This window comes from Artemia franciscana, chromosome 17, assembly GCF_032884065.1.
Source record: "Artemia franciscana chromosome 17, ASM3288406v1, whole genome shotgun sequence".
Taxonomy (NCBI): Eukaryota; Metazoa; Arthropoda; class Branchiopoda; order Anostraca; family Artemiidae; genus Artemia; species Artemia franciscana.
This window is the reverse complement of record NC_088879.1, coordinates 14,223,450-14,251,448: the sequence shown is the minus strand read 5'-3', so window position 1 is coordinate 14,251,448 and position 27,999 is coordinate 14,223,450. Positions and strand designations below refer to the sequence as shown.

Below are 27,999 nucleotides of genomic sequence, written 5' to 3'. Positions count from 1 at the left end.
CTCACCGATGTTAATTTGCATCTCGTCTGCTATGTAGATGACATTTGGAATTAAGTCGCACTATCCTACGCATTAGTAACGTTTCCACAGAGCTAAAATCTGCGTATGCGAAACTCGGTTTTCAATTCAAAACTGAAAAGTTGGAAGCTGTATTCTTCAACTGGAAGCATGCACCTCTAGCAGATAATCCTCTCAGGAACAGTAGGATCTAGCTACTTGATCATACTACTTATCTCAGTCTCCCCATTGATTCCTCTGGTAAAACACGACAACTCTTTATAGCTCACATCGACCGCCGAGTAGGGCTATCGATCTGCTTCTTTTGTGACAAATAAGCTACGTTTTAACCGTGTCTTCTTTCAGAGATTTTTAACTTAGTTTTATGCATAACACTGTTGGAAAATAGTTATTAAGACAGATGAGTCAGAACTTCATTTAGTTTTCCGTTTCGCAAATTACAAACATTCAGTCTAGCAGATCCTGTTATATTTGCATATAAGCCAGCGTATGTATATAATACGTGTCCTTCAAAGCGGAACCATCCTTGGTCTATCGGTATAATCATTGTAATTTATCGAAGCATTTAATGTCTTCTGTATTTTTTTTTTGTCTTTAGTCGTATTTTTTTTCTTTCTTTCTTTTTGTATGACGCGTTTTCATACACACACACACACACACACATATATATATATATATATATATATATATATATATATATATATATATATATATATATATATATATATATATATATATATATATATATATATAGGGCCCGATCGATATAGATTTTGGTGTATGATACCGATATAATTTGCCACTAAATTCACTGTCAGAAAAAACACTTAAATTTTAAACTTCCCTCCCCCCATTCCCTGCCCGTACCTATACTCAGATGTTCTTCTCTGATCTATTACACACCAAAGGACAGCCTCAATAATTCACTGTGGATTCCAAAAATAGGGTCATTAATTTTACAAGAAGTGTTTTATGTTCGTTATCTTTTTTGATCTGCAGCTTCTGAGCACACAAACAAAATTGCGGATATTTACAAAATTAGCAAATGAGAAAGAAAATTCAATCAAAGATGTGGGTTTAGTTACATAAACATAAATACTTGAAAATCTGGTTGAAAGAACCGTAAAATATTTATTGAAATTGGTAATTTCAATAGCGGGACTTTAATCATTTATATGTTGATGTGAAAACTTTACTTTATATTCATTCATATGACACGGTCTCTTACTTATGAATTCATGCTAGGCGCACTGGATACAGGACTTCAATTGGAGTTTTAAGTTTGGAGGAGGGGTTTAAAGAACGTGTCGACAAAATTGTCCAGTTTACCGAAAAAAGCGGATACAAAAGCTAAAATTTCCAAGGTAAATGGGTAGATTAAGTAAGTAAGTATTTATTCGTGAGTAAACCAAACAAGGTATTTCACCTATATGCTAAACTAAAACTACATGACATAAAAAAAAGAAAACACAAAAAAAAAAAAAAACAAGCAAACACTAATCTAATCTTAATGTCACAAATGATTACACAACCAATGATCACCAACTACGAAATTTCGAATCTCCCAGTTCTTTTTAAAAAACAATAACAAGGTTTCTAACATCCTTATTGCTCACTACCAAATTCAGACTAAAAGGAAAGCTAGGATCTAGTTCAGATAGGCACAAAGACAAAAAAATTCTCTGGGTATAATATAAAGGACATTCAAATTCAAGATGGCTGCAAGTTTCGAGAATTTTGCAGCAATGGCACAAGCTAGAAGGAACTTTACCAATTCTATGGAGGAAACCATTAAGACGGCAATGACCGGTAATAAATTGTTTCAACTGGTATCTTGGCTCAAAAGAAGAAGCAGCAATTAAATCATTTTGACTTGAAAAGAAACAGCTTGGCCAATAGCTAATTGAATTTGGAAAATCCCTTTACCACATTTCATATAACTTAGATTTGAGTAACTGACGGTTTAAAATAAAGTTATTATCAAAAAAACTTGGTCCAAACAATTCAGAAAGAACTTCATCTGTAAAAATGCTATGAAAAGATGAACCGTCCATTCCTTAGCAAACTGAACTAGATTAGAACCTACAGCTGTGACATCGGGGCTAGAAGAGCCGACATAATACGTCGGCACATCTGGGTAATTTATAACAACTAAATTCTTATTAGCAAAATAATCTTCTAATTCTTTTCCTCTTCGATCACTATTGCAATATGTCATCCAAATCGGGCTTTTAGCATTAAAGTCACCACCAACAACATGATTACTATGATTACTTAACCTATCAGTCACAGCTAATACATCAGAGACTGACTGAATTGATGGGGGACAATATATTGACGGTACAACAACTTTATGACTTGGCAAATAAATAAACACAGTTACACATTCACTAGACGAATCATCATAATTAATATCTGCACGATAACATTTTTCAATTAAAACAGCTGCACTAAAAAACCTCCTATCGTAATCAATTTCCGAGAAACAATCGTATTCTCTTAAAATACACGAAAGCTTTCCGAACTTATTAACATAGGGTTCCTGCAGCAGAACAACATCTGGCTTTCTTTCTGCAAGGGTTTGTTGTAACTGCACCATTGCATGGAAAGAATGCTGCAAGTTAATCTGGATGAAAGACAATGATTTATTCACATCATTTACACTGCCTGATTGCAACATTATTGACCCTCGTCATACAGAATCCTGTCTTTCAGTTTTGCTATAATCTTTTGTGCAGTTGGGCACTTTTTAATTTCGTACGACGCATGCGGGCTTCCAATGGTCTTGCTATGGCGACAAGCACTGCAACGATGGGCGATCAGAAAATAATTTTCAGAAATCAACAAATGAATGGTTACCCATGCAAAAAGAGCGGCACTGCGTGCCTCTGCACTCAGTTGCTCGGTGGCCATAAAAGCAGCAATTTGAACACTTTATTAGGCACACATAGTCTTCACGGCGCTTCAACAAGAAGCCAAGTTTCACGTGACCATTTAACAGGATGGACTTGCGGAGTTTTGGGCTAACTTCAAGTACGACATTAGCTCGGTTTCTATCTTTCCACAACATTGTGACAACTTTCAGTAGCTCACCATGATCAACCATATCTTTTACATTATCGTTGCTTCGCAAGAACTCTTTGTGGAACGATTCGGTATCTTCACACTCCGTGACGTCGTAAACGATTATTCTCGGCAACTTTTTCTTCACTTGCACAGCTTTATATTTTGTAACCTCTACTTTCTTGTTAAATGCAGAAATTGCCTCTTCTGCATCGGACTCGGAACCCAGTTCAAATATAATTTTTCCGTTCTTCGCAGGTACTGCAAAAATTTTACTGTCCTTGTCGATAGCCTGGTAAAAACTTTTGGTCAGCTTTTGTAAATCATTTCGGCCCAGATGTTTATCACTATTTTTGTCATATTCTACGGGCTCAAGAATGACCGAATGAACGTTTTGGCCACGTACTGCAGATGCAAACGAACGGGATGAGGTCACAGTCGGCTGTGCAACCCCAAGCATAGAAATGGGTGTTTTATTTAGGTCTCCAATAAGTTCTTGCAGTTTCACAATTATTGGCAGGTGGCGATTCTCTCTACGAAGTACTTCTGAGTTCTCTTCTATAACATTCTGATGTAGAACGAGGATCCGGTCGCATATTTCTTTGACATTGTCCTTCCCGCCAGGGACTTTTTTACATTTCCGAAAACTTCTTTCAGCAGACCTAATAACATAGAGACACTTTTGTTTTTCGACGGGACAAAGAATTTCGTCGTCATTTTGATTAGCCGCATCAATGCCCGAAGCCATTGCCACTGTCACTTGGGCGTAAGTGAGAGTCAAACCCGGTTATCAGTAACCATGTTCATTTCTCGAATCTCCATTATTCACAAGATTGTTTATTTTTAATTTTTTTATTTGTACGCAGATTAGTCTGAATAATGTGAAAGATCTTTAGGTGTCCCGTTCTGCACTTAATTGTCTACAGTGTGATGTGATTCTTAACACTATTCACTGCTGAATATAATCAACATACGCATTTTCTCGCAAATCCCATCACAAAAGAGGTCTTCACACCTTGAAAGCTAAACTGAGACTCTAAATGGGTAGATTTTCCAAGATGTTTCTTGGAAGATTTTCCAATATACACGCGGCGGTATCTTGGGTCTTTCACCCACGCAAGTGAACATTCATCAAAAAGAAATGCATTGTTTATTGTATTCTTTTTAGTTGTTTTGGTAGAAGATGTGAGTTCTTGTAGTCACCATACATTTCAAACATAGCTACAACAGGTGTGCTTTGACAGGTATTGACAACATACTTTGACCCCGAATCCCCAATTTGAATAAAGGTCTCATTGGGGATTATAGCGAAAAAAATTTAACGGATTGCAGACAAAAAGAAATTAGCCCCCGCTCCCAGTCAAAATCTGAGGTTTATTTGGCTCCCTCTCCAATATCTCTTGAAAGTTTCAACTTGATCGGGGGGGGGGAATGATAAAATAGAATTACGTGGGAGACATATTCTTCACTAAGGAAATGCTAGTGTATTCCGTCTGATGTTTGACTTTGTACTAGTCCACATTGCGGTTTAATTCAAACTTGACTGCCTACCTTACTTCGATTATGTAATTCAATCGATGACTCAGTGTTTTGTTTATATGCTAAAAACTTAAAACGGAAAAGACGAATAACTTACTGAGAGTTTCACGATGGGAATGAACTTAATTACTGAAAGTTCTATTTTGAGGGTTGACCATGAAGTTATCAAATTTATCACCAGCGTCAAAAATAAAGAGACACATATTTCTTTCATCCAGGAAGTGTAACGTGCAGACACAAAACAGGGTTGTCACCAATCCACAAATAAAATCATCAACACCTTGATAAAAAAATCAATCATGAAAAAGAATGACGCAACTGATTCTTCTTGAAATTGCCAGCTTTCTTCCTGTAAGCAGTAAAGATGGTGCTTTAGTATGATGGTGATAAGATGGTGGTTAGTATATTTGTATGTCAATTACTACTAAATTTTGATGATAAACCGAGTTAAATTCCTGTTTACTTTTAATTCTCGTAAGCAATCCTTACCAACACGAAACGAAACAGCAAAGTATGCGAAATTATGATAAAAGAAAAAATATTGCCAAAGAAACTCAAAATGCATGTAATTTAATCAATAGTTAAACCCATAAAAAATCGTAAAAAATGTTGATGTTAAAAAAATATATATTACGTGCGGTTTCTTGTATTCCTTCAGAATATACATGGTGATAATTGCTTGCAGTAAGCATTTATAGTTAGGAAGGAAAACAAATTGACGAGTTCAAGATTTAATGATTCTTCTTTTTTTATCTTGAGAAAGGAAGTGTTTGGTAGGATGAGACAGATTTTCCATTAGAAATGATATATTAAATATAAAAATAACGTATTCCTGATACTGAAAATGCAATGTTCGGAATCATACAGCTGGTCGCTCTAGTTAAATCTTGTTGAAATTAGAGTCATCAAACTGTTCCTGGCAACGAACTATAAGAAAAGAATGCGTCAGCCCAATAGTAACCAAAACTCTAAAAAAGGAAACTCTAATAACAATTAATACGTCAAAAGGATTGGCTTTGTATGCTGATTCAGAGTATATTCAATTCATTAAGTTTAATTTTACTCATCAAAAGCAAAGATTCTAAAAACATTTTCTGATTCTTACAAAAAAAGGGGGGGACATCCTTAAAAAGTTGAGTAATCTTGAAGTAAATCATGCTTTTACAGTCAGCATATCAGAGGACTATACTGTAGAGGTTTCAAGCTCCTATCTACAGAAAATTTGAGATTTTGTATTTTGCCTTATTTTATATTGTTTTATTCTTGGTGGTGATTGTATCGAACCAATGGTCTTAAAAAATCGGAAGATGGTCCGTCTGAGTGGATATTGAATGTTCTAGTCCTCTGTTTGGGTGACCAAAAGGATTGGAGGGCAAATTTGCCCCCTCCCATGCCCTTTTTTCACAAAGACATCCCATCAGAATTTTCAGACGTCCCCTTGGCTCAGCACAGTCGAAAGGTCAAATTACTATTTCCAGAATTCACCTATTGTTTACATAAAGCATTTTTTCTCTGAAAATTTAGAGAAAATTTATCTGGGGAATCACTTCCAAAGGTGGAATTTTCTGCACGGGGGAACGTTCTGGGATAAATTTTTCAGAGAAAAATTTTGCATGGGTAAAGTTTTTTAGAATTCATATACGAAATTATATTTATTTTTCTTACTTTTTCTTTGGCTGCTCAATTTTACATATGGAGAGAGTGATCTGAAGGAATTGTCCGAGAGTAACTTTTAGCGGGGATTGAATTATCGGGGGGGGGTGTTTCTGTAGTTTTTCTGCAGGAGGAATTTTCCTTAGAATTTTTTTTTTTTCAAATGAAGGCAAGGAGAATTTTGCATGTGGAACTGTCTGGAGAGAACTTCTAGCACTGAGGGGATTTTACGTGGGGTAATTTCTCCTTGGGGGAGTTTCCTACAGGAAGAAGTTTTCGTGGAGGGAATCTTGTCGGAGAAATTTTCCACGGAAGGGGTGGTAGGTGTTGACCTGATCTGAAATACGATCCGAAGTTAAATAAATAACAAGCTTTTTCAACTGAAAGTAACGAACAGTATCAAAACTTAAAACGAACAGAAATTATTTGGTATAAAGGGGGACTTCCCCCTGTTTAGTCCCTCGCTCTTTACACAATGCTTTGATTTTTTAAACCGATTCTTTAAGAACGATTCCTGAAACACTAGGGCCGTGTGTTTCGAATGTAAAGCTTATTTTAGGTGAAAACTTTAGCACACAGAGTAAGGGTTTGAGAAGTGGGAAGTCCCCCTCCTGTACAGAATAATTTCGCTTCGTTTTAAGTTTAAATGTTGCTTTTTAATTTCAGTTGACAAAAAATTAGAGAAAAACTTTTTTTTATTGAATAGAAGATAGGAGCACATAATTGAATAGCTGGGACATATGGAAAACCAAGGCTTTGACTAAGTCTGTTGTGTTCCCACGTCGGAATCAAGTAATGTGCCCGGTTAAGACTCTCATAACTGAACAGTGTTGCCCAATTTTTGGTTATGTATGGGTGACACAAGTTGCACGTTTTAACCTATTTTTCACATGATACCTAATGTTCTCTTGAGGTATAGTTTTAAAAATAACAGTTCAATATGAATAAATCTTTTTATTTGACAGTTAAGGTCCCAGGGGCTTCTTGCTGTCCGGTTCTAAGCCGACTTAAGTGCCTCGGTGTAGACTTGAGAAGATATGTCGGTCCCAGTCCTGCACTAGCATACGGGATCATTGCTTTTCATGAGGCCAAAATAATTTCAATGCTTTAAAAACATGAAAATTGGAACTTGGAATGTTACGACGTTAAAAAATGACTGACGTGTCGACATTTTGACTGACGAATTCAGACGGTTTGAAATGGACTCATTAGGAGTTTCAGAAACCCATATCCAAGGAGTAGGAAGCATTACATCAGGTGACACTGAATTTGTTTACTCAGGCAGGAAGGAGGGGGTACATAAGTAGGGAGTAGGGCTCATGATGAATAAGGAAGCTGCTAAGTCTTTTTTAGGCTGGGAAGCTATCTGGGCTAGTCCCAGTTAAAAATAAGAATGGGACCAAAATCACAGATAAGGAAAGGGTTAGAGAAAGGTGGACGGAACATTTTGAGAATGTGCTAAACCGAGATGCAGTTGCAGGGAAAGATATAGATGAAAATGGAAAAGTTTTTAATACCTAGGATGTGAAGGAAGATTTGTTTTTTGAGGAAGAATTAGCGACAGAACTAAAAGGATTAAAAAATAATAAGGTTCCATGTGCTGATAGTGTTGTAAGTGACTTTCTTAAGTATAGTGGCTCTGAAGTTGGACGTAAGCTACTGAAGATTATGAATATGATTTTTGAAAAAGACGAAGTGCCTAATGATTTTAAGAAAACTCTAATCAAACCACTGTATGAGAAATGTGACAAGAGTGAGTGTCGTAATGATCGAGGTATTGATCTGGCCTCTCTAGGTAGCAAATTACTTAGTAATATGATAACTTTTAGACTGAGAGATGCTGTAGACAAAGTTTTAAGAGAAGAACAGTGCGGTTTTAGAAAAGGTAGAGAATGTGCCAACCAAATTTTCACTCTTAGGTTAATAATTGAGAGGTGTCTTCGTTGTCAAACACCTTTAGTCATCAGTTTTATTGATTTTAGCAAGCGCTCGATTGTGTCGATAGAAGAGCTTTAGCAAAGGTCTTATACTTATAGGGTATGCCAGACAAACACATTAAACTGATTTGTGCTATGTACGAGAATAATAATACTGCAGTTAAAGTAAGAAATGAGATTAGCAGCTGATTTTGTATTAAATCAGGAGTTAGGCAGGGTTGTGTTCTATCCCTCTTTATATGGATCATTTTGATGGATTTGTCTTAAGGAGCACAGGAAAGGCAATTGGAGACCACGGAATCAAATGGGGAGGGAAAACTCTCCTGGACTTTATGCTGATGATTATGGTGGAGATTATGCTGATGATTCAGGTATAATAGAAGAAAGTGCGAGCAAAGTGAATGAGCTTTCAGAGGTTTTGTAAGTTCAAGGTGCTAGAATAGGCTTAAAAATGAATTTTAAGAAGACTAAGTCATTAAGGCTAGGAATAAGTAAGGACGAAAATATGACGTTTGGTAATGAAAATATTGATCAGTTGGGCAGCTTCACTTACCTTGGTAGTATTAGTAGTAAAAACGGTGGGAACGGTGAAGACGTTAAAACAAGGATACCCAAGGGTCTGGATGTTTTATTTACAGTTGAAAAAAGTTCGGAAGAATAGGAAGATAAGTCTGCAAACCAAGATTAGAATATTGGAAGCTACAGTAATGATAGTACTCTAAAGCATGGATGCTCCAAAAAGTAGATGAAAATTTACTAGATGTTTTCTAGTGAAATTGCCTATGGATTATTCTGGGTTCCCGGCTGACTGACTGCACTTCAAACACTAGGTTGCACGAGAAATGTGGTTCAATCCTACTTCTTAGGGTTATAATGAGAGAAAGTATGAGATGGCTAGGCCATGTTCTGAAGATAAAGGATGACAGATTGCCGAATATTTTCCTTTTTGGCCAACCGTCTAGGGCTAAACGGAAAGCAGGTCGTCCTCATCTGGGGTGGTAGGATGTCATGAATAAACATTTAAGGGAAATAGTAACTTCCTGAGAGGGTGTAAAGAGGGAGGCCTTGAATAGATTGGGTAGAAGGATGAGTGACAGTAGGTGTGTTGGCCTCAGGCGGCTTGGTGCTACGGTGAGTTTTAGTATTAGTAGCAGAAAAAAACAAAGCAATGCCAAAAAAGCGTCAAATAAAAGCATTTTTCTCTATTAAACTGTTATTTGTGCATCATAGAAAGGCAGTGTGGTCTTCGAAAATATCTACATGGTACAGTTTATGGTCAAATATACTGGCACAATGTATCTGAAAGCGTTGGAACGCTGATCACTACAAGGTTGCCTATTGCCCAAAAAGTTGCACTTTCTCCTCTTCCACCTTAGTCTATTCAGAGCTTTGCTTTTGTTCAAAGCTTCAGAGACAACTTTTTTTATTTGGCCCAAGATGGATGGCCAAAAAGAGCAATCTTTGGCAGTCTCTTATCCTTCACCTATAAAACTTGTTCCAGCCGTCTATATGTTTCTTTCATTATAGTCTTAGGAAATGGGATAAGGTCACGTTTTTAGTTAAGCTTTTGTTTGACTTATAGTTACTTATGCTGATACTTAAAATTATCCTTAAACCGTTCATCTGGAAAAAATTTATTTGGAAAAAAATAATCTTGCTCTGCTTTTTGAAACGTACACGATTCATAATCATTATTGATCCCTGTCTTTAGTGTAGTTTCCACTATTTTAATCTTTGTTCGTAAATACATCTATCTACTTTTCAAATTATTTTTCACCTACGAAAAATACCTCGGTCTTTGGCTATTCTTTTTTTTACATCTTCGCTGTATTACCATTTTCACTAATAACAACTAAATAAAAATTTATTTTTTCAACTGAAAGTAAGGAGCAACATCAAAACTTAAAACGAACAGAAATTATTAAATATAAGAGTCCCCTCGTCAATATTTCACTCTTTACGCTAAAGTTCAAATTTTGATCCAATTCTTTAAGAATGACCTCTGAATCGTTCGGTTAGAATAAATAGCTCTTCTGAAAGAACTAAAAAAAGATTATTTTTATTTTTCTTTCAGCAAAGCATGACTAACACTTGCGCTATAATTTGAGTAAAGGGAACAGCTTGTCAGTTCATATATCTTGTAATCTCTGTTCGTTTGGAGTTTGAGTTGAGTATCAGTTTTATTTCGGTAAGCTACGTTATAGGTTTATTTTATTTCATTTTTTATTAAGACCAATAAATGTTTCTTTTACTTTTAGTTTATTGTTCATTATAATTTTTGTCAGTCTGTTTCTCTACTCGAAACATAGTTTCTTTTTTTAGTTTTGTTTAACAAAACTTGTTATTTTTATTTAATTATAATAATGTTGGAGTTCTATCGACTCGCCTCTCAAACGGCACAAGATATTGCGACTTCCGTTCAAACAAGCCCTCTCCAAACATTTTGCGATCGCTGCTTCCATATAATAAAGGCTGGTAAGAAATTGGGGGGGGATTATGACGCATGATTTATGTCCCTTTATGACATATGTCATAATGGGATCAACCAACTTGTGTTTCCCTTTCAACCTACCTTTTGACAAATATATGTAAATAATGTACGTCTTGTCTGTCTTGTTGACATAGCAAAATTGAATTGAAGCAATTAATCTTTTTCTGTGGAACCAAAATGGTACACTTAATGAAAATCGTAATATTTCATTCCTCGATAATCTTTTTTGTTTTTGCTGCTTTTTATTATCCCTCATCTGTTCAAGAAAGATTTACAAGCAATAAAGTCGAGATGTCTACTTACCAGACAAGTAATTTTCGTTAAAAGAAAAATCGTTAAGACAAGGGTCAGACCCAATCAAAAATCATAATTTCTTGGAAAGTTTATTCTAGTTAAGACAAGGGATTCGACTTAATTCTCATTCAACTTTCCGTGTGACAAAAGCGATAGATAAAACAGTTATTGTCTATTTAGTTGCCATAGCACTGGTGCATCGAACGATATGTTTATTTATTTTATGGCACCCAAGGGGCTTCCCTATGCTTCCGCATTTACATGCTTACCAATCTTTGCAAACAAGATTTACAAGTAATAAGGTCGAGGTCATAAGTCAAGCGAATAATCTTTATAGGGGTCTCTGACATAAATTTAATAAAGTCGGTATTTCAAAAGAGGATGATTTCTAAAGAGTTTCATAACACTTGCTTTGTGAAATACTAAATCACTGGTTCTATCAATTGTTGAAAATTATTGCCTTCTTATTCATGCCTTCTAATAGTCAAAGAGGTTGCTGTGTAGACTTCCAAACAATAGATTTTACTATTGGGAGGACTAGTAGTAAAAATTTTGTATATACGCTTGTTAAAGACGGTGTGCAACTATTTAACGCATGAGCCATAAAAAAAAAACAGTTATTATGAGGGATAGCCAGAGGGACATTTTGGGGGAAGCAGCTCTGCGAGCTTTTTTATTTGGGGATAGTGCAAGGTTAAACTTTTTAGAGAAATGTTTGCGATTTAGATTACAGCAGCAATGGAATAGGTAGCAATGGAATGCAATAAGCAGCAATGTAATAAGCAGCAGCAATAAAATTTCTTCAGAACATTGGCTAGACCAAAGAATGAGGGAAACTTAGGAAAGCCTAAGTTGGCACTGCTGTTAAAAAGAAAATCATCAGCATTACCTAGCGTTTGGCATTTTGCTCCTATTTTAGCCAGTTTAGGTTGTTGTATACTTGTGTTCCCAAGCACTAAAAAAAAATGATATATATATATATATATATATATATATATATATATATATATATATATATATATATATATATATATATATATACTAGCTGTTGGGGTGGCGCTTCGCGCCACCCCAACACCTAGTTGGTGGGGGCGCTTCGCGCCCCCCCAAGCCCCCCCGCGCGCGTAAGTCGTTACGCGCCATAATAGTTACGCGCCATTGTAGTTGTGTCCCTATGTCCCACCTGTGAATATAGATAGATATATATATATGGTTTTAACTACGTAAAACTTGCGAATATACAACATTCTTTGCTGTCCCATTGTCTTTGCATATAAATAGATTGTCAGGTTTACCGACTCTTGAACATGCAACATATAATGGTCCATGGGAAAACAATCTGTATTCAGATCTATACCTCATGATTCTAATGATTGCCCTTGAGCTTTGTTGATGGTGATTGCTAATCGACCATTCCCTGTCCCGGTGTCCCGGTCGTCATTTACATCCCCCTGTTTCCCCCGGTGTCCCCGTTGTAGTTGTGTCCCTGTGTCCCGGTCGTCATTTATATTCCCTGTGTCCCGGGTCCCGGTCGTCATTTGTATCCCGGTGTCCCGGTCTGTATATACATTCGTTTTTTAGTTTTGTTTTTCTCCTTTATTTTTTTCCTTTTTTTTTCTTTTTTAGCTTATTTAGATTTTTAGATTTTTTAGTTTTTTTATTAGTTTTTAGTTTTTTTTTCTTTTTAGTTTTTTTGTCCCGGTCGTCATTTATATCCCCCTGTTTCCCCCGGTGTCCCCGTTGTAGTTGTGTCCCTGTGTCCCGGTCGTCATTTATATTCCCTGTGTCCCGGTCGCCATTTTAATCGAACATTCCTTTTGTCCTGGTCGCTTTCTCTTTGAGTGTCGTCATTTATTTTTTTCTTTTTTAGCTCTTTTAGTTTTTACCTTTTTTAGTTTTTTTTAGTTTTTAGTTTTTTTAGTTTTTTACCTTTTTTTAGTTTTTTTGGTTTTTTAGCTTTTTTATTTTTTTTATTAGTTTTTAGTTTTTTTGTAGTTTTTGCCTTTTTTTTAGTTTTTTTAGTTTTTTAGCTTTTTTATTAGTTTTTAGTTTTTTTTGCCTTTTTTTAGTTTTTTTAGTTTTTTAGCTTTTTTATTTTTTTTATTAGTTTTTAGTTTTTTTTGTAGTTTTTGCCTTTTTTTAGTTTTTTCAGTTTTGACGTCACCTGATCCAGTTTTTTCAGGTGACGTCACCTGATCCACGATCCACAGATCCACAGACAACTTATTTTTATATATATAGATAGTTTTTTTTTTTTTACTTATGTCCTGGTCGTCATTTATACTCCCTGTGTCCCGGTGCTTTGTTGATTGCTAATCGAACATTCCTTTTGTCCTGGTCGCTTTCTCTTTGAGTGTCGTCATTTATTAGTTTTTTCCTTTTTTTTTTAGTTTTTTATTGGTTTTTACCTTTATTTTAGCTTATTTTTCAGTTTTTTCCTTTTTTTTATTTTTTTTTTATTTTTTATTTTTTTTAGTTTTTTACCTTTTTTTAGTTTTTTTAGTTTTTTTAGTTTTTTAGCTTTTTTACTTTTTTTATTAGTTTTTAGTTTTTTTTTGTAGTTTTTGCCTTTTTTTAGTTTTTTCAGTTTTTTTTTTAGTTTTTTATTGGTTTTTACCTTTATAGTTTTTTTAGTTTTTTAGCTTTTTTATTTTTTTTATTAGTTTTTAGTTTTTTTTGTAGTTTTTGCCTTTTTTTAGTTTTTTCAGTTTTGACGTCACCTAATCCAGTTTTTTCAGGTGACGTCACCTGACACATCCATCCACACATCCATCCACACATCCACAGACAGACAACTTATTTTTATATATATAGATATATATATATATATATATATATATATAGAAAGGCTAGCAGAATACTATCGCCAGCAGGCCTATTAGCTTAAAGTCAAATAGGCTAAGGATTTAGCAGGCTAAGCTAAGCAGCAATTTTGGCATACAATTATAATTAGAAGATCCAGATTTATTATCACAAAAATACATCTTTAATTCTATAATATTTCGGTCAATTCTGTCATTTATCCAATTTTAAGCTTTTTCAGACAGCAACGCTAGTAGTTTCTAACCGCTACTTTTTTATGTTAAATCGCTTAAGAACCAACTCTTGACTCCTTTGCGGGTCACTTAACGCTCTCTTAACTCTTTGGGTTAGGCCAGTTATCGACAACCCATGTAGTTCAAAAAGCAAAGAAAAAAATATTAAAAATTCCAATTTTGGGATGATCGTTAACATCAAATAGCTAGCAATCGATATTTTTTATTTATTTATTAATAAAAAACTTGATTCTGTTGTACGGATTGTGCACTGATTTCGAATAAAACATATAGCTGCATATTTAGCTGCATATATCATATAAAAGCTGTCACTGGACTATAGCATATCAAACAGTTCGTGGTAACGAACTGTAGTAAGGAGCGACCCGGCTCAATAGTAACCGAAACTCTAAAAAACGGAATTTTTATAACAATAGTTACATCAAAAGAATCGCATTTTGATTCTGATTTTAAATGCATAAGTTTCGTTAAGTTTCGACTTACCCATCAAAAGTTACAAGCCTGAGAAAATGTCCCTTATTTTAGAAAATAGGGGGAAACACCCCTTAAAAATCATTGCATCTTAACGAAAATCACACCATCAGATTCAGCGTATCAGAGAACCTTACAGTAGAAGTTTCAAGCATCTATCTACAAAAATATGGAATTTTGCATTTTTTGCCACAAGACAGATCATGGATGCGTGTTTATTTGTTTGTTTTTTTGTTATTTTTTTCCCCAGGGGTGATCTATCGACCAATTGGTCCTAGAATGTCGTGTGAGGGCTCATTCTAACGGAAATGAAAAGTTCTAGTGCCCTTTTTAAGTGAGGAAAAAATTGGAGGGCACCTAGGCCCCCTCCCACGCTCATTTTTTCCCAAAGTCACTGGATCAAAATTCTGAGATAGCCATTTTATTCAGCATAGTCGAAAAACCTAATAACTATGTCTTTGGGACGACTTACTCCTCCACAGTCCTCGTGGGCGGGGCTGCAAGTTACAAACTTTGACCAGTGTTTACACATAGTAATGGTTATTGGGAAGTGTACAGACGCTTTCAGGAGGATTTTTTGGTCTGATTTTTTGGATGGGTTGAGGGGTGGGGGTTATGCGGGGGATTTTTCCATGGAGGAATTTTTCTTGGGGGGTCGAAAATTTCCATGAAGCAGGCGCAGGATTTTTTATAGCATTTTTTTAAAGAACAATGAAAAAAATATGAAAAAGTTTTTTCAACTGAAAGTAAGGAGCAGCACTAAAACTTAAAACGAACAGAAATTATTACGCATATGAGGGGTTCACCTCCTCCTAATACCTCGCCCTTTACGCTAAAGTAACCTTATTAATTTCAACTATTTATTCTACGGCCTTTGTGATTCAGGGGTCATTCTTAAGGAATTTGGACTTTCCCCTAAAGTTTTTTACTGTTTTAAAAAGTAGAGGTAAGAGAAAAAGTCAAACTTTAGTGTAAAGAGCGGGGCGTTGATGAGGAAGCAGCCCCTTTCATGTACAAAGTAATTTCTATTCGTTTTAAGTTTTAATGTCTTTCCTTACTTTTAGTTAAAAAAAATTTGTCTTTTTTATTTTTTCTTAAACTGAGAGCTCGTCTTCGAGCTATTTTCTTTCATTTTTTGCCCGGCAAGCTCCAAGTACAACTTCTCTCATAAGTAGTTTGATAGCAAAAGGGGATGGTATAGGTGTGACAGTAGAGCAATAATATTGCTCACAGGTCTAACATAAAATTCTTTTGAATATAAACCGCTAACAAAACCTAAAAATACACTCGGGTCAAAGCGTGGGCAAAAATTGTGTGGGAGTACACCAAATTTCGAATTAATTGTGTTGACTGGTTCGTAAACAGAAGTTTATTTTTGAATTTTACTTATTTAATATTATTTAATTAATATTATATTTGTTTCTTGTTATTTCTTTTGCAACTCGTTTTTATTGTAGGAAATGCATACTATAGACTCATAAAGGGTTCTCAAGAGCCGCGTTTTGACGGTAACACAATTGTATCTGGCTCGCGAGAAGTAGTCTACCGACCGCTGAGCTAGTTTGTACCTAAACGGGGGAGGTCGGGGTCAAACTGGACAAAATTGGGCGATCACAAACATCTCGTTCACTTATGGATGGAAAACCGAAATTTATGTTCTCTTGATACCTCTCGGAATAAGGAATGCTTGAGATATGCTTCAGATTTTTTTTTCTCCGAATTTCCTCAAAATCTGTATTTATAGTTTTGACCAGTGTGTGAGCCAAACCCAGGGGCTTGAACTGAACTAGCTAAAAACAATTGCCAAAAATTCACTGGCCAATACAGTTTTTACTTTGAATATAGTTGCACAAAATTATGAAAAGTATAAGTTTAACAGTTTCTACAATTGTGTACAACTGTATTCGAAGTAAAGATTTTAGAATTCAGAGGAACAAGCAAAAAATTTCTACCATTATACTTACAGCTTAGCAGAACAACCTGCAAAGTGCCAGAAAAAAGAAATTGATCTACCTAAAACTTTTTTTGCAGTTTAAACTTTTGGAAGGATCAATCAACCAAACTAGGAAATCTTTCTTGAGACATGAAGGCTAGATGGCACTCTTAAGAATTGTTGTAGAATTTTTACCAAATGGTGTCTGAGTAATTGAGGATGTTCGGTTCAACTCACGGCCAGCTAAACCCTGACCTCAACAGTATTTAGTTCCATTGCAATTGAACCCTGGTTGAACCCCATGCACCTGAATCCATATAACTTAACCCTCCATCAAATTAACCACCTGTGAAATCAACCATCGTACAACTAAACCCTTCTTTAACTGAAACCCATGCAACAGAACCTTCGTTTAAACTATATTCAACCGAACCCTATGCAACTCAACTATCATTCATGTCTCTATTTTGAAAAGTGTTTTTTTTTTATTAATTTCTGCTCACTTTGACTTTTAAGATCATTCTTTGCTTTACTTCAAAAAAACTTTTTTGGGGGGATTTTTTTTAAGTTAATTTCTATTTATTTTTTATTCACACAGTTTTAGTATTAGTCAATCTTAGGAATACTTGTAAATTATTTAACTTTGTCAGCTGAACTAAAATGTTGAATAGTAACTAAAATCTTGAGCAAGATTTATATTCTGAGTTAAAATGTTCGATTAGCTCTGGTTTTGCGAAAAGGTTTTAAATAGCATCTCTGTTAAAAAATGTGAGGGAGGAATTTTTATTCCAGTCAGTTAAAAACCCCATAGTTTTCCTCCTCTATGAGGCTGAAGGCATCCCAATCACCCTATCTTTAGGTATCCTTGAATATACTATTGTTTTCACATACCATATTATTAAAAGATCTTTTCCACATTCTACTTTGTTACAACTGGTTGTTTGTTAGTTTCATAATATATATATATATATATATATATATATATATATATATATATATATATATATATATATATATATATATATATATATATATATATATATATATATATAGCTAATATTGGTTGAAATTAGCTTAATAAAGAAACATATATATACATATATATATATATATATATATATATATATATATATATATATATATATATATATATATATATATATATATATATATATATATATATATATATATATATATATATATATATATATATATATATATATATATATATATATATATATATATATCTGATATACACTATATATATATATATATATATATATATATATATATATATATATATATATATCTGAAGTAAATGTTAATTCGGAAGGTTTTTATAGCGATCACTTGTCCATTTCCGTAGCTGTTCCTATCCAGGTTCCCAATGTTCAACGGGATGATAAATGGCGAAACTGAAAAATGTAGGAAAACAGATCCATCGCTGTTTCAGTGAGTTAATGACGAGATCCTTAATAAGATAAGAGTAATATTTCATCTCCTCCAGGTAAATTCAAGTTGAAGTGAGCCAGAGATCTATCTTCAATTAAATATCTATTGTGCAGAGACAATTCATGTTTTGAAATGTGCAGGGTCCGTGGCAGTAGCTGTTAAGAGTAATAGAGTAAAAACCGAAAAATGCGGCTGGTCTTCCAACCCTCTACTTCAAAAATTGTGCTCTGACTCGAACTTTTGGCTGAGAATCTGGAACGAGTGTGGCAGACCGAGATCCGGCGTTGTGAATTCTGTTCGTATATTTTGCAAGCGCATACGAGATCCTGGTCTAGGTCTGCACAAAGCAGAGGTGAAAATTAATAGTGCTTACAAAATCGCTGAAGCTACGTCCTAGTCCTTCTGTTGTTCTGAGCTCTGGAGTTATTCCCGGATGTGAGTGGGTTAGTCATTTTTCTGAACAATTAAAGTGCCCTGATAGTAGCGATGAAGTTGAATTTGATAAAGATTTTGAAAGTATTTTACAGACGAACCCGTAAACGGACAGGATTGTTGTCTAGTCTGATATGATTAAAGATATAGTAAGAAAATTGAAGAAAAAATCCTCGTCTGGATACGATGGGCTTTGTGTGCAATATTTGGAATTGGGTAGTGCCTTGTTATTTGAGCATTTAGCCTTTTTATTTCAGATGATAATTTGTTCGAGGGTTGTGCCTGATGATCTTTGTATTGGGGTATTTATACCAATTTAAAAAATGGTAAATCAAGCTTTAGCTGTAATTCGTATCGTCCTATTACGGTGTCGAACGTATTATCAAAAATTTTTGAGCTCTTGATTATCCGTAATGTTCAGAGGATTTGTAAGATACCCCCCTTCCAGTTCGGTTTTCAACGGGGGCTTAGGTGCTTCCAGGCACTGAGATCCCTTTGTCAGGTATTGGAAGATTCTGTTGGGAAAGGAGAAATTTTGGTTGTTAGTGCGCATGATATTACTAATGCCTTTGGTTCATTGATTCATTCACAGGTAATGTTGGAGCTGATTATGCGTGGGGTTGCAATTGATTTTGTCGGTCTGCTGTTTTATATGTATCGCCACCTAAACATGCGCCTGAAAATAGAGGGGTTAACCCGGTTGATACCCCTGTGTACATAGGTATTGAATAGGGCGCAATTCTGTCACCGATGGTGTATAATAATGCTACACTGCCAGCTCAGGATAGCATACCGATTTCGTGTGTTGTAAAAGCAACTAAAGCGTCAGTATTATGTTACACAGATGACTTGCTAAACTTGAGTCGGTCAGTGTCTAGTCTAGAGGAGAGTTTTAATGTGATTCCAAGTGAATTTAGAAAGACTGGTTTGAATCTTAACGCTGAGAAATCCGAAGTTCTTCTGTTTAATTGCCCGTCTGAGCTGGTTTCAACTTCAGTTAATCTTGGTGGAGTATTCGTTGCCCCGTTTCAAGAACTTATTTACCTAGGTCTACCTATTGGAGATTTAATATCTTCAACAAGAAATTTATTGGTGGCTAGAACTGAAAAGAATATCCGGGCTGCTTATGCTTCTTTAGTGCTGTCGCAAACAAATATGACAAAAAAACTCCTCGCGAAAATGTATAATGCTGTTGTTCTTCCCCATGTTTTGTACTTAGCTCTGTTCACAGTTATTCTGAATGAAAGTGATAAGAAGCAGATTAGAAATATATTTTTTCCTTATGCGAAGTTTCTTCTGAGTGTTCCGATGCGGTCCCATAACACCGTACTGAAATAATATTACGGAGTTCTCGACCCGATAGTACAGCTGGATAATTTATGTGTAAATTTGTCGTCATAAGAGGTTTGCCACTCTTGGGGCGGTTTACTTTTTTGAAAAGTCTAGTTTATTCGTGTTTTTATTTTGTATATATTTGTTCCTATTTTTGAATGTGTCTTTCTTTTTCTTTTTTCTTCTTTTTGATACTCCATCGCCATGCCTTTGTATATATATATATATATATATATATATATATATAATTCACAGACTTGATATGATATCGCATGTAATTGGTCAAAAAGCGCGTTGAACCCTTATCATCAAGCTTCTTTAGCAGCGAATTTGTCACAACAGCCATTATCTCCAAGAACCAACTTTACTTTCAAATATAGATGGCGTAAAGGTATGCAAAAACTAAGTGAGAAGAATTTCTGTAAGTCAAAAATTTCTAATGGTGCACCACATGATTTACAGAATGTATTTGCAGCATAAATTAGGACTCGGAACACCTTTTGTTTTTATGAAGTTCCAACCTCCACCTTTCCCTAAGAAGATTTAATGAAAAGAAAACTTTTACTTTGTCTTTAACGCAAAAAACATAATATCAGATTATCCTTTGAGTACGGTTCTTTACAACTTGGAATACCAAAAAAAAAAAATAGTTAAAAACTTATGTGGAACTTTTAGTTACAAACCTATATTTCTCGGAGTACTTAGAGTCTTGCAAGTAAGGATGGGGTAAAAGTAGGAGTTTAGTAAGATTGTGTCGTTAGTCAGGAGCTGTGCAGACCGAGCATACTTAACCTACCCCCCTCTCTCTAGCTAAAAATATCAATAACATCTAAAATAGAAAAAGATATACCGCAAAAAATATTTAGAAACTGTAGTGCTCCTCTCATTTAGAAATATGAAAAAGCGAACAGAACATTTTACAGCCATCCAAAAGTAAACAAAAAAAATCCCTGCAACCAACAGTTTTTGAGCTAGTACATAACACGTGGTTATCCACATAATTGTATCAAATGATGACGTGTACGATATCGAAGATTACTACCACTTAATTTATCCTTGCTCAAAACTGATCAGTTGTTATCGCGTAATCTAGCAGCTGCACACTAAACAAAACTCTTATTTTTCTAGTGGTTAGGGTTTGATTCGGACAGTCCCTTCCCATTCAGTATAATGTGACAATTTTAGTACCTAAGTTAGGCTCTTGTTTATTAAAATAGCTTTTTAAAGCGAAATGTTTAGCAGTAGACGAACTGCAACTATTTACAACTTCCTTTTTTTCATCTTTTCCTTTAGCTTCTCAATCAAAGCACTTTTTCCTTAGTATTAATGCATGTATCCAGGGTGTCACAAGGCTGTATCCAGGGGGAAGGGGGTTTGACACCCACCCCTCAAAATTTTAGTCTGACTCGTAGAAACGTAACGAAAATGAATAAAAATCCTATTTCTATTAGCATTTTGTTAGGACCCTAATTTCAGTTGGAAGAGATAACTGACCTCAAGATAGAATGAAACTATTTTCAGCTTCCCTCTCAAGTCATGATCTTACCATCAACGTAGTCAAGTCGAAGATAATTCGTTTCAACCCTCTGAAGCGGAATATAGATATGCCTCTAGTCCCTTTCCCGATTGTGAACGAAATGAAAATCTTAGGAGTAACTTTCACTAGTGACTGTAGTTTCAGTGCCCATATTAATTTAACCGTCCACAAGGCTAATGCAAGCCTTCAAACACTAACCAAAATTAGGCGTTTTGGGTGGGATACTGAAAGTCTTCTCCATGCCTACATGTGCTATGTTCACCCGTTGTGCGAGTACGCGTGCCCGGTGTGGGGTCCATCTGCTATCCACACAGCGTACCTACTACGCGACATAGAGTGCGTCCAGAAAAGAGCAACAAGGATTATACTCCGAAACCGTGGCATACCCTATGATGAAGCCCTCGCTAAATTAAATTTATCTCCACTTAAAGTCCGGCTTGAAAACCTTATTCAGCAATTTGGAAAATCCGTCCTAGCCAATACGAGCCACCGATCACTACTACCCGAACCAGCCCCTCCCAATAGTCGAACTCGGTTACAAAATAAACTTCTACCCCCTAAAGTACGAATTAATCGTTACGCCAACTCATTTTTGCCTTTCTTCACATCAATTTTCAATGCTGAGTTGTAGTGTGTGATTTTTGTTTAAATATATGATTTTGTAAAAATAACTGAATTTAGCTACGCTACGATAGTTTTTAAATATACCGATCTCTCTCTCTCTCTCCCAATTTCCAATTCTCCCAGTACAGCACAATGTAGTTTTTATTATTAAACTGGGAAAAATGTCAAGTGTTGCCGAACGTCAGATGGCGTTGAGGTTGCTTTTTTTTTGTCGACATTAGTGCCAGTTTCAACCCTTGTAAGTAACTGATACTCTTTTCCCTGAATTTGTAGGTGTGGGCCATTTCAGGATGAGGGATATAAATTATTGATTATGATTGGTTTTTTTTTTACCATTATAAAGGTATCGGTATCCACTGGTCTTTTTTTTATAATTTTCCATGCTCATTTTCTTAAGTGTCCCGAGAAGGTATTTTGTCGAGCACTTTGATTAAAAAGGGAATAGAGGTCATCCACCTCATGGTTTGCAAAGACATTCTTAGTAGACCCAAAGAATGACGTATTTTTGTCAAATCCTATGGGGGGGGCAGACCTGAAGCCCAATTTCCCAAATCAAGTGAAAATTACAGAGAAAACTGAAAACGAGCCATTTAGCAATAGTAAAGGTGAAGACGCTTCGGGTCAGAAAACTGACCCGTTTCAGTGGGTGCTTGCACGAAAAACAATGATACGACAGCCCTTGGTCATCCATGTCTCAACTTCCAAGGGGGCCCTCAATAGTCCTCCCCCTAACTCAGCCCCCCCTCAAAAAAACAACAACAATGGAAGCAGAAAAAATGAAAAAATACGAAAAATAAAAAGAAACTTAAAAATGAAAAAATAGCGAAAGATAAAAACAAACTTAAAAATGAAAAAAAACGAAAAATTAAAACAAATTCAAAAATGAAAAAAATCACAAAGAATAAAAACATATTTTGAAAAGTATTGAGGTATGCATGAAGTCGAAATTAATAAAGTCGTATATATTTTAAGCGATGATACGACAGCCATGAGGTAAATGATAGAATAGTGCCTATTGAAAATAGGCTCCAATGGTGCATTGAAATAGGCTCCAATTCCAATGGTGCTTTTTTCATTTTGACCTGACGCCAGTTTCGAGGGGTTTGAGCATTTTCTTCGAAATGACCATATATTTCTTTTCAATAATCTTTTACTTTTAAAACGAACCGAAATAATAGTTACTATCCCTCAATCAGTGCCAGATGGCAATTTTTTTCACTAGGTAGATTTAACTTTGTGTTGCTATGGACTCTGGTTCACTTTTACTGGGTTGCAGCTACCACTGCAGCCATGATACAACTTTGAGTGGTCCCAGAAAAACATGCCTTCACTTTTTCAACCCCTAAGTGGTGAAGACTTCGATCAGGGGCGTAATTAGCTGTACCGCAGAGGTGCCAATTGCCCCTTCCAGACCTCTGTTTTCCCCTAAGCCTCAGTCCCCCCCACAGCTGAAATTTATTTTTTACAAAAATGTTGTGAAAACTCAGCACCTGTATGAAAAGTGTGGTTCAATCCCGCTTTCAAGGGCTATTAAATTAAAAAAACAATTTTTTTTTAACTGAAAGTAAGGAGCAAAATTAAAACTTATAACGAACAGAAATTACTTCGTATATGAAAGGGGCTGCTTCCTCACCAACGCCCCGCTCTTGACGCTAAAGTTTGACTCTTTATCTCAACTCTTCTTTTTAAAACAGTAAAAAACTTTAGCGTAAAGAGCGGGGTGTTGGTGAGGAAGCAGCCCCTTTCATATACGAAGTAATTTCTGTTCGTTTTAAGTTTTAATTTTGCTCCTTACTTTCAGTTAAAAAAACTTGTTTTTTTAATTTAATTTATGAACGTTTTTCAATCAATGCACGTTTTGATTTTGGCTCTCCGCAGAGGAATAATTAAAACGAAATTTGCATATTTATTATTTTTTTTTGCTAAATGGCTTTCTCATAATTTTGATCGAATGATTTTGAGAAAAAAGAGCGGGGCAGGAAGCCTAGTTGCCCTCCGATTTTTTGGTTAATTAAGATAAAGGCAACTAGAACTTTTAATTTTTTACGAATCTTTTTTTTAGTAAAGATATACGTAACTTATAAATTAGCTTACGTACAGAAGTTTTGTATTCTCATGTTTTTATTACATATATGAGGGGGTTCGCCCCCTCGTCAGTACCTCGCTCTTTACACTAAAGCTTAAATTTTGTCCCAATTCATTGGGACAGAATGACCCCTGAATCACCAAAGCCGTAAAATAAATAGTTGAAATTACTAAAAATACTTTAGCGTAAAGAGCGGGGTATTAGGAGGAGGTGAGCCCCTCATATGGGTAATAATTTCTGTTTGTTTTAAGTTTTAATGCTGCTCTTTACTTCCAGGTGAAAAAAAAACTTTTTCATATTTCTTTTTTCATTGTTTTTTTAAATAATGCTAGTAAATCTTGCGCTCCCTTCATGGAAATTTTCTTCTACCATGACAAATTCCTCGATGGAAAGCTCCCCCAGCCTATCCCCCTATTCTCAACCCCTCCCCCCAACCAAAAAATCTTACTGAAAAAGGGCACTAGAACTTTTCATTTCCGTTAGAATGAGCCCTCTCGCAACATTCTAGGACAACTGGGTCGATACGATCACCCCTGGAAAAAAGAAAAAAAAAACAAAAAACAAATAAACACGCATCCGTGATCTGCCTTCTGGCAAAAAATACAAAATTCCACATTTTTGTAGATAGGAGCTTGAAACTTCTACAGTAGGGTTCTCTGATACCCTGAATCTGAGATTTTCGTTAAGATTCTATGACTTTTAGGGGGTGTTTCCCCCTATTTTCTAAAATAACGCAAATTTTCTCAGGCTCGTTACTTTTGATGGTTAAGACTAAACTTGATGAAACTTATATATTTAAAATCAGCATTAAAATGCAATTCTTTTGATGTAGCTATTGGTATCAAAATTCCATTTTTTAGAGTTTTGATTACTATTGAGCCGGGTCGCTCCTTACTACAGTTCGTTACCACGAACTGTTTGATAATAAAAGAAAGGTAGAGATGGCTAGGCCACGTTCTGCGGATGAAGGATGACAGATCGCCAAAGATTTTCCTTACTGAAAATACAAAATAATATGGGAGTTTTGGTACAGTAAAAGTAAACAAATTAGGAACCCTTTTTACAGAATAAAAATATTATCAATCCCTTTTAAGACATAGCAACAATCCATTTTAGAGTTGTTGCTTTGTATACATTATTTTTCATTTAATTTTGGTATCACTTTTGCACTATGGCTCAGTTCAATGACTGGCTGTCGTTTTGGTTCTGAAAAGGACATTTCATGATTAGTTTGAAGTAGAGCCATCTTGATAATATTAGCACTATAGACTAGCTTTAGAATTCTGATCCTAACTTGAAATGCACTGTTGTCTAGAGAGAAATAACCGGATTTCTTAAATTTATGTTATGTCTTATTTCATCTTCACTTCAAAAGTTTCAGTTTTCGGGGGTAATAGCTACGTCCCTGGAAAAAAATGAAGATATTAGACTATTTCATGATTGCACATGGTAAAGAATGTGATAAAAGGCTCTTTTCCTAGTTCAAAAGTTTTAGTTTTCGGGGGTAATAGCTACGTCCGTGGAAAAAATGAAGATATTAGACTATTTTATGATTGCACATGTAAAGAATGTGATTAAAGGCTATTTTTCTATTTCAAAAGTAACTCAAGTAACACTATTGGTATTACGGCTGGTGAGACCAAAATGCTACCTGATAAATCAATCTAATACTTCTGTATGCTGTTCAATTACTTTGCAGTTATTAAAAATTATTTAATTTTATACTTATGTTCTTAAGATAATTTTAGTTGTATACTGGAAGTTGATGATATCATAACTGGTGTAAGACTGAAAAGCTTTATAGATTCGTTTCAGTGAAGCACTGGTTTTCTATAATCCTAAAAGTATAGGCAAACATAATTAGTTGGTTTATTTGAAGTAGTTTTATTGATATATATATATATATATATATATATATATATATATATATATATATATATATATATATATATATATATATATATATATATATATATATATATATATATATATATATATGTATATATATATATATATAAAAATAAGTTGTCTGTGTGTGGATCTGTGGATCTGTGGATCAGGTGACGTCATGTTTCGGCTGAAGTCATGAAATTAGTTGCCATCATTTTTGCTTTGAAGGTGACGTCATTCAAGTTATATAAGACATATGTTCGCGTAGAATTCTATTAATGTTTAAGTTTACAATGACTGATGAAGATGCTCAAAGAGTCTATGCCAAAAAACTTGCTGCTGATAGAGAAAGTCAGAAAAGAAAGCGTGCCGAGGAATCAAAAGAACAGCAAGGAAACAGGCTAGAGGCTAAAGAACGCAAAACCGCGCAGTTAGATGAAGATCCACCTGGACAGCGAGAGTCAAAACATATTAAAACTGAAAATGATAGCGATGATGATTGGGTTTGGGATTTTGACTTGGAAAAGGTCATCAATGACTACCAGATTTTAGTTAAAAAAACAAAGGTTCGGCGATATGTATTTCATAGTGAAGCTGAAAAATAAAGAAGAAAAAGAAAACTGAAAAAAGAAAAAAGAGAAATTACAGACTGGGATACCGGGACACAAATGACGACCGGGACACAGGGAATATAAATGACGACCAGGACACAGGTATTTAAGAATATCGTTCAAAGACAAATTTTTAATTGTAAGAAGACCGTTGAAAGAGAAATTTCTAATTGTAAAATGACTGAAAAACCTACAATGGCAACGGTACCACCATCGAAGTAGATAACCAGTGGGTTTACGGCCAACCTACCATCTTCAAAGATACCACGATAGGAAGACTCTACACCGTTCACCCCAATCAACATGAATGCTTCTTTCTACGCCTGCTTTTGGTGAATGTACCCGGTCCGACATCCTTTGAGTATTTGAGAACTGTAAACGGTACTATACATGACACTTACCGTAGTGCATGCCAAGCTCTGAATTTATTGGAGAATGACCAACACTGGGATAACTGCATCAATGACGCGTGCGAAACGTCAACCCCAAGTCAAATTCGTACACTTGCTCTCCATCAGCTCCTACAGAGTTATGGGGAAAATGTAAGTCAAAAATGTCCGAAGATATACTCCATCGAAAACAGTTAGAGACGTCAGAAATGACTTTTGATTTTACATCAGAAATTTATAACGACACTTTAGTTATTATAGAAGATTTGTGCGTACGTATGGCAAACAAACCTCTTCAGGATTTGGGAATGCCTTCACCTAACCGTATCGCTGCTGTTTCGACATGTGTAGAATTGGATCGTGAACAAAGTTACAGTACGAGTGATCTATTGTCGTATGTACAAAATAACATTTACAAGTTAACGTCGGAACAAAAGGACATTTATGATACGATAGACTCAATTTCAGGACGTATACAACTACCTGCTGATTTCTGTAGTTTAGTGACGTCCAAAAATGAATTGATTGAAAAAGTATTTCCGAATATTCTAAAAAATTATAAAAGTAATAAATGGCTTTTAGTTATTATAGAAGATTTGTGCGTACGTATGGCAAACAAACCTCTTCAGGATTTGGGAATGCCTTCACCTAACCGTATCGCTGCTGTTTCGACATGTGTAGAATTGGATCGTGAACAAAGTTACAGTACGAGTGATCTATTGTCGTATGTACAAAATAACATTTACAAGTTAACGTCGGAACAAAAAGCCATGACTTCCTGAACGGAAGTCATGGCCAATTGACGAAAAAAGCCAAGACAAATTGTCCAGGTTAATTTTACCCCTTGGATGGCCGTTGTTACTGTCTCCCATTTATGCTCCATGCAAACGTGTCTTTTTACAATGACGAACTAGAGTCGTACCGGTTGGAGGTTCTCGCTGGGGAACAATCGCAGGTTGACTACAAGTTGACTTGGATGAAAATTTTCCTCTCATGCATATCACTTTCAGTCGACACATCCGTTGTTCAGTCGACACAGTTTTGGAACTAAATGAAGCGGTTAATTATCCATCTGAATTTTTAAATTCCATATATCTTTCAGGGTTTCCACCACACGTGCCACAACTAAAAATAGGCGACCCACCAAAGCTTTGCAATGGCACGCGACTTGCCGTAAAAAAAACAATGGAA

General features: G+C 35.3%; 2 long non-coding RNA genes across 5 annotated transcripts in view; one reads left to right on the top strand and one right to left on the bottom strand.

Annotated features, from left to right (window-relative positions):
• LOC136037896 (uncharacterized) overlaps positions 1-27,999 on the top strand; it is a 133,005-nt gene that overhangs the window by 78,802 nt on the left and 26,204 nt on the right. The gene's annotated exons all lie outside the window — the stretch shown is intronic.
• LOC136037895 (uncharacterized) overlaps positions 12,565-27,999 on the bottom strand; it is a 51,865-nt gene continuing 36,430 nt past the window's right edge. The window contains exon 2 of one of the 2 annotated variants that reach the window (XR_010620069.1): positions 12,565-13,637. This is a non-coding gene — a long non-coding RNA (uncharacterized LOC136037895). The remainder of the gene's footprint in view (positions 13,638-27,999) is intronic. The other variant, XR_010620070.1, reaches the window with a different exon arrangement.